Below are 8,878 nucleotides of genomic sequence, written 5' to 3' on the forward strand. Positions count from 1 at the left end.
CAGAAAGGCTGAGTTATCTCTATTGATAGTTTTCAGTACTGGTTTGGCTAACTGCTATATGTGGATGGGTGTATGTATAATTATTTGGCGCTTTACGTATTAATATAAAGTTTTTTTAAATATATGTATTCTACTTATATTTGCCATGAGTCAGGTCTATGTGTATTTCCCTTTTGCAGTCTAAACAGTTTCAGTATAGGAATCATGTTTGGGAAGTTTATTTAAACTTTTTTGTTACCTGGGGTTGTGTTTTCTTTTTAATCACACGATGAGTCCACGGATCATCTACCGGTAATTACTATTGGGAATATCACTCCTGCCCTGCAGGAGGCGGCAAAGAGCACCACAGCAAAGCTGTTCAATATCACCTCCCTTCCCTCCCACCCCAGTCTATCTCTTTGCCTACGTTAAGAGCAAGGAGGAGGTAAATTAGGTGTTAGAAAAGATTCTTCAATTAAGAGTTTATTATTTTTAAAGTAGTGCCAGATTGTGCTGCTTTGTCCTAGGGTGTAGCCGTAGTCCATATCAGTCTCTTCAGTAGAGCAATGGTGGCTTTAGAGCAATGGGAACTGGTGGGACATAATTCTCACTGCGCCTCCCATAGATTTTATGCTGCCCTGATTATGAGAGTCTGAGGGGAAATACAAGGGGGCCCATTTATCAAAGGGCTTGCGGACCTGATCCGACACTGCGGATCAGGTCCGCAAGACCTCGCTAAATGCGGAGAGCAATACGCTCTCCACATTTAACATTGCACCAGCAGCTCACAAGAGCTGCTGGTGCAACGCCGCCCCCTGCTGACTCGCGGCCAATCGGCCGCCAGCAGGGAGCTGTCAATCAACCCGATCGTATTCGATCGGGTTGATTTCCGGCGGTTCCTGTCCGCCTGCTCAGAGCAGGCGGACAGGGTTATGAAGCAGCGGTCTTTAGACCGCTGCTTCATAACTTGTGTTTCTGGCGAGTCTGAAGACTCGCCAGAAACACGGCCCTTCAAGCTCCATACGGAGCTTGATAAATGGGCCTGTCAGTCTTTTTGTTTCCACAGGTCCATGTGAGGGAGAGGACCTCTCAAACCTGGTGAGCTGCCCTACTGTCGGGCAGATTTGTGAGGTAAGTGCTGACTTTAATTATTTCTGGGGAGGCAAGTCACTCAGAAAAAGTGGGCACTTTATTTTCAAAGTACAAGGAAAGAAAGGGCCGTTTTAATGCAAAGCACTTTATTTTCACAAGGGACATTTTAACTTTCCTTAATGGAGGGGACTCTTAGACAGCATTGTTATGCAGGCACTGGGGCTGTTATAGCTGCTTATTAATTAAACTATGGCTGTTCCACTTCTCCCGGCGGTTAAACTTTAACAAATATACCGACCGGGAGATTGTTATTTTGAGACGCCCACGAGGGGCGGAGCTACGTGAGGCAGTAATCTCAGCATTATGCGCCATTTTACTTGCATCTGAGAGTGGAGGAGACTGAGTTTCAAGGGACTGCCTAGAAACGCATGATTTCTAAAAGGAAGCATGCAATTCTAGGATCGGAACTCGACTAAGATCATCTGCTGCTGGAGTCCGGAACGTTTGGCTGCTAAAGGGGACTAAACTCCGGTGTTGCAGGGCAGGTAGCAACTCAGCATAGAGCTGAGGTGTAGAGGGGTTTTATTTTGTCTTATTTAACTGAATACCGCATTCTGCAGTTTGGAGTAAAAATGTTGCGGTTTAAATTTTAAAGAGACAGTAACGTTTTTTTCTCAATTTTTCTTCTTATTAAAAATTTAACTTATTGTTAATTTGATCCATTGTGAGTCAGAATGGACCAAGAGGCTTTGCAAATTGTCACTTGCTCTTTGTGTTTTGATGCCAATGTGGAACCACCAATCCCTTTCTGTTCCTCATGTATTGAGAGGACTATAAATTATATGGATAGACTTTTTTCTGAGCCAACATGTTCCAAGGCGGATGTTGTTCAGGAGTCTACTGACAATGTTCAATATATGCCGCAGCTTTCTTCTCAAGCGTCCCAAAGTTTACCACCCACACAAGCAGTGCCCTGCGCTTCCTCTCTAACTCCTTCTGGGGTTACGTTGCAAGACATTGTTTCTCTCATGTCTTCAAAAGAATTAATTACACTGACTGCAGAGAACTGCAACCAGGTAATTGACCACTGCTGCGCTATCTCAACGGATTGCTAAATGAGTGCAGCAACCAAAACTGGAGGGGTTATCTCTAAAAATATTTTAAATTATAATTCCTATAGATAAAAGTTGAAATCACATTAAAAGGGCACACATAAAAATGTAATACATAAACATATACAGTAAACAAATAAAATATATCACAATATAACAACAAATAAATTCAAATGGCACACTAGAAAAAAGGGAGAACAGATGCACAGTCTCTTTGCTAGAAATCATCCGTTGGTTAAAAGTCTTTTTGTATGCCAGTTGGTGTGTTAAAAAGCAGAAAGGGCGTCAAGCAAGCTCCTGATGGGTTAATAGCCAGCATAAAAGCTAAGTGATGGGGCGAGAAGAAGTATATACAAAATCCTTTAAACAATATGAAGATACAAAAACATAAGGTGCACACTTTTACTTACACCAGATGTTGATGAGCTGACACAGGGGGCTCCTCTCAAGTGGCTTGTTTATGTATTACATTTTTATGTGTGCCCTTTTAATGTGATTTCAACTTTTATCTATAGGAATTATAATTAAAAATATTTTTAGAGATAACCCCTCCAGTTTTGGTTGCTGCACTCATTTAGCAATCCGTTGAGATACCGCAGTAGTGGTCAATTACCTGGTTGCAGTTCTCTGCAGTCAGTGTAATTAATTCTTTTATAGCATTTGTTAGTAAGGAACAAGGGAATCCTTAATTTCACACTGCAGCTTTGAGTTGTTTTTTCCAGCACTAAGGTTACAATTTTATCTTTGTTCTCTCATGTCTTCTGCAGTTTCTGATGCGTTGTCTGCTTTTCCCATGTTACAGGGAAAAGCGTAAGAGGAAAAACAGACATTCAGTAAGCGAGGTTTCTGACGCAGTTGTTGCTATTTCGAATGCCCCCTCCCAGAAGCCTGAGGAGGAGGATACCTTAGTAGCATCTGAAGGTGAAATTTCAGATTCTGACAGTGTAATTCCTCTTGCTGATACTGAAGTTGTATCTTTCAGGTTTAAGCTAGAACACCTCAGTCTGTTACTCAAGGAGGTTTTAGCTACATTGGACAACGGCGACACCACGGTAGTAGTTAATCCTAAGAAATCTAGTAAGCTAAACAAATATTTTGATGTACCTTCCTTGGTGGAGGTTTTTCCTGTACCAGATTGAGCTACTGAGATCATTCCTAAGGAATGGGAGAGACCGGATATCCCTTTTTCTCCTTCTCCTATATTTAAAAAAATGTTTCCCATAGCAGACTCTATCAAGGAGTCTTGGCAAACAGTACCCAAGGTGGAAGGGGCAGTTTCCACTCTGGCCAAGAGAACTACTATACCCATAGAGGATAGTTGTGCCTTTAAGGATCCTATGGATAAGAAATTAGAGGGGTTGCTCAAGAAGATGTACATACACCAGGGTTTACAATGGCAACCTGTAGTGTGCATTGCTATCGTCACTAGCGCGGCGGCATATTGGTTTGATGCTTTGTCTGATGCTCCCGCAGAGCCTTATAGTTAAAACCTTGGTCTACGGATGTGTCATCCTAGTCTAAGCTTTTAGCGATTCCTTACAAAGGGAAGACCTTGTTTGGACCGGGTTTGACGAAAATAATCTCTGATATTACGGGAGGAAAGGGTCATCTTCTCCCTCAGGATAAAGGAAACAAGCAAAAAGGACGTCAGAGTAATTTTCGTTCCTTTCGAAATTTCAAAGTAAATTCTTCCGCTTACACCTCCAAGCAGGAACAGTCTAAACCTTCCTGGAGACCCAATCAGTCTTGGAATAAGGGAAAACAATCCAAGAAGCCTGCTATTGAATAAAAAAAAGCATGAAGGGCATACCCCTCATCCGGGACCAGATCTTGTAGGGGGCAGACTTTCCTTCTTCACTCAGGCTTGGGTTTGAGATGTTCAGGATCCCTGGGCAGTAGAAATAGTGTTCCAGGGATACAAACTAGAGTTCAAAAGCTTTCCTCCCAGAGGCAGGTTTCTGCTTTCAAGATTATCTGTAGACCAGACAAAAAGAGAGGCGTTCTTACATTGTGTACGGGACCTCTCCGACCTGGGAGTGATAGTTCATGTTCCGATGCAGGAACGGGGTCTGGGATTTTATTCCAATCTGTTCGTGGCTCACAAAAAAGAGGGAACCTTCAGACCTAGACATGCTCAGTCAGTGGAACGGGGATTATGCGGATTTGTCTCCACGAATACTACTGGAGCAGGAGACAAGGGATTCTCTTCAATGGTGATTGTCTCAGGATCATCTCTCCCAGGGAACCTGCTTTCGCAGACCCTCATGGGTAATTGTGACAACAGACGCCAGCCTTCTAGGATGGGGAGCAGTCTGGGGCTCCCTAAAGACTCAGGGAGTTTGGACTCAGTCAGTCTTTTGTACCTATAAACATTCTGAAAAAGCATGAGTAAGGGTTGTTACCCGAAACGTCGCTTATCATTTGGATGCCTGAATAATCAATAAAGAATCCTGAGTAACCTGAGAAGTGCTGTGGACATTTGTTGATTATTATAAACACTCTGGAACTGAGAGCGATCTTCAATGCTCTTCTGGCCTGGCCCAAGTTAGCCTCGGCCCAGTTCATCAGGTTCCAGTCGGACAACATAACTTCAGTGGCTTACAGCAATCATCAGGGAGGAACGCACAGTTCCTTAGCAATGACAGAGGTAATCAAGATACTTCGGTGGGCGGAAACCCACTCTTGCTGTCTGTCTTCGATCCACATCCCAGGGGTGGACAACTGGGAGGCGGACTTCCTGAGCAGACAGACCTTTCACCCAGGGGAGTGGGAACTCCATCCGGAAGTGTTTTCCAGCCTGATTCTCAAATGGGGTCAGCCGGAATTGGATCTTATGGCATCTCGTCAGAATGCCAAGCTTCCGAGGTACGGACCCTCAGGCTGTACTGAAAGACACCATGGCAGTACCTTGGACCTTCAGCCTAGCATACCTATTTCCTCCATTAAAAAAACAAAGGGTATAACCCAATAGGGGGCGCTAGTATGAATAGTATACAATATATATGTGTGCCTACGTGGTAATATATAAATATTTCAGACCATTAATCGGCAGATTACTGGTATGGCATAGATACAATACTGGTGTGTGTGAGCACACTACTATATACCACAGTCCTGGATCAAAGGTGGAAAACAAAAGACAGTAAGTCCAAGGAAGTCCAATATGGTACAGGTATCAGTCTTCTATGAAGGCAGCACTCAATCTTCACCCTCCAAAGGTTAATAAATCTAAAATCAAACACAAGGAAAGAGGCGCCGTATGTGTGAATCTGAAACAGCCAACATCACATATAAAACATGTGCAGGGTACTCACAATCTGGAAAGGCACTCTGATGTGCCTATAGGAGCGGGCTGGTATTCACAGCACACCAGCTGGCTGATCTGGCAATCCCTGGTATCCAAGGTAGAAGATTCTGTATCTAGACTGATGGTGTATGATGTGTCCAGCAATATGGAAGCAGGAGATACTGTGGCGGCACTCAGTTGTGCCAATAGAGGCAGGCTGGCTTTCTCAGCAACCCAGCTGGCTGTACAGGGAATGATGCAGGAAGATCCACAGCATTCAAGATAAACAGGTAGCTCAGGAATAATCAATTGCAGTGAGGTTTATATGATTAAAAAAGATTTAATAAAATTACCAACAGTTTAAAAATACATGTATCCCTCATATACAATAAGTAAAAATCATGCAACGCGTTTCTCGGTATAAACCGTTTCTTCAGGCATGTATTCTATCTCTGCATGTACGTCTTATAAAGATCTGAGCTACCTGTACTGCCCCTCCCTTCCTACCAAAAAGGACCAATCATAGAAGCCCTTTGTTTAATTGCCCATTATTTGATGCACCTGCACACTTCTCATCCCTTATCCTGATAGGTTTATTGGGCTTGTAAAAGTGTTATAGTCACTAGAAGGAAAAGTACTATAAATGTTTATTACAAATAAACCCAATTATAGATCATGATATCGTGACTGTATGTTTAATGATATTACATATACAATCCCCAGATGGTGTGATACCTCATTGAATCTGATATTAGCCTCAAAGAGTAAAAAACACATATTCGTACCTGTCTGCTGATGCTTGTCATCATGCGTAACTGAAATATAATAATATGTACAATAAGCCGCATTTCCCTAATAGTTTTTCTATGTCTCACTGTATGTTTTCATAACTGTTAGCCTAATTTAACCATTTTGTGTTATGTGGAGAACCGCCACCCGGATTATGACAAATAAGCGATCTCCTGTAATTGTTTGGCGTCTGACGTAAGCGCACGCCATAGGCTGATCGGCTCCAGCTTTCGGACCAATCCTGGATGTTAGCCGCTGCACACCCCCACTATAGTGTATCAGCCGATTTTCAGATTCGTAACAATGAATCGAAGCACTCAGTTGGTGTCCCCAGTACACACAACACGCTGCACGCATTATCAGCGCCTGCCCATGTAACAATCAGATTCAAAGACTAAATGCTGCTCCCGCACAAGTACCAACAGAGGGGATGTCTCTCCCATCCGCGGTCAAACTACAAAAGGACACGCCTCTCCATTACGTCACGGAGCTGTCAAAAAACTACCGTGAGCACTCCCATCGATCAAATGTGGCATCCATCGACAACAAAAGAGACACTCATAAAGATATATACACATATTTCGCTACACGAGTCCGCAAGTGTATCTCCTCCCGGTGTCCCAATATCTGGGCTCCAATCCAAAACGGGACATAAGGAGACCCCCTGGGCGTGAACAGGACCACCATATTAGGTGGTCTATGCCGATAGTCAATGTACTCTCAGCTCACTATTATTTGTAATAAATGTTCATAACATGTGTGAAAATCTAATAGAATTAGAACTACTAACTAGCCTGTGTTGTATTGTATAACAACATTTGCTGACAATATAAAATGTACCGTGTGTAAAAAATTGCTAACCTATTGATAACCTTAATCATAAAGATATAATTTCCTATCATTCCTCTATCCCTCAACACTCCTAACCCTACCAGTGCCATTAAAGTGTTACTGAAATGGTCATTAATCAGAAAACTATATGCATATGACCATAATAAACAGTACTCACATATTGTGATCTATAGACAGTGCTCACATATTGTGATCCATAATTGTAAGTATATATAATCTCATACCCTACTCACCTACTTGGACAGTGCTAACCATACTAGTGCTAATAATTAAAGTGATACTCAAATTGTCATAAGACCTTATCGATAATTGTCATGTAAAAGATGACGTGGTGATACAATATAAATAAACACATACTTTTAACCTATCCCATATTGGCAATAAATTATATATCATATAAAAACAATAAGAGAGGCATCCTGATCATATTTGACCGACATGATCCTCAAAAATAAAAATGAAAAATAAAATTAAAGTGATACCTAATACATTCATCAGCAATAGCTGTGGTAGTGAAAACTAAGATTTTTCATAGTAGTGTATACTAAATCTAAAGTGATCTATAAAGAGAAAGCTTGTGAGTTAAATGGGTGTGAGGAATCTGTGTGACATACTATTCTCATTGTTTATCCCCAAATAATGATATGTTGTATATGGGTGTAGCCCTATATAGCTACATAAATCAATATATTTAAATATGTGTATATAGAGAAGTGAGCAAGTATCAACATAGGATTAAACTCCGGTTCACAAAGATATGCACAATATCATACAAAGCTCGCAGTATCTATCACTTCATTTAGACCTAATGGGAACAACGTTTTGATCCTATAGATCCAGTAGGTCTCTCTCTGTCTGAGTCGTGAAAACCTGTTATATGTGCGGCTAGGTGGAATGCTTTCTAATGGGGTGATTTTAAATCTACATCTCCCTGCGGTGTGTTCCTGGCAAACATGCCTAGGTACACTATGTTTCATTGATTTGTTTTTAATATTTCTAAGGTGTTCGCTCCACCTGATTCTTATTTTTCTGCAGGTTCTTCCAATATATTGGACCCCACATTCGCAGGTAAGTACATATATCACATATGAAGAATCACAAGTTATTCTAGAGGTTATCTGATGTTGTTCTCCCGTTGTGAACGATTTTACATTCAAAGCTTTATGGGTAATATACTCACACATAAAGCAACGGGTCTTACCACACCTAAAACTGCCCTTAAGTAGATGTCGAGTGGCCGTCACTTCAGATTTCTTTGAGGTATTTTTCTGCGTTATACGTTTGGATAACATAACCACTTTACTGGGTGCTAGCTTTTGTTTTAGGGTGGGTGCCCTTCGATATACAATTTTAGGTCGTCCCGGTAATGTCTTTTTCAAAACAGGGTCTCTCATAAGGAGTGGCCAATGTTTTTCTAAGATTTTCCCTATAGCTTTATAATTAGAGTTGTATTGGGTCACAAAAAGAGGGATCTCCTTCAATGAGTCCCCTTGTTTTTTCTCATCATTGTTTTTTGTTGACAACAACAATTTAGTACGATTGAGTTCTCTGGCCCTTTCGTAGCTATTAGTTACCAGTTGTAATGGGTAGCCTTTCTCTAAAAATCTAGACTTAAGTGTTTGGGATTGTTCATCATACTTGTCAATGGAGGAGCAATTACGTCTTATTCTACAAAACTGGCTAAAAGGGATATTTTTCTTCCAGTTTAGTAAGTGGTTGCTGCCAAAGTGTAAGAAATTGTTGCAGTCAACTTGTTTGAAATAAGTTG

This window comes from Bombina bombina, chromosome 7 (genome assembly GCF_027579735.1).
Source record: "Bombina bombina isolate aBomBom1 chromosome 7, aBomBom1.pri, whole genome shotgun sequence".
Lineage (NCBI taxonomy): Eukaryota > Metazoa > Chordata > Amphibia > Anura > Bombinatoridae > Bombina > Bombina bombina.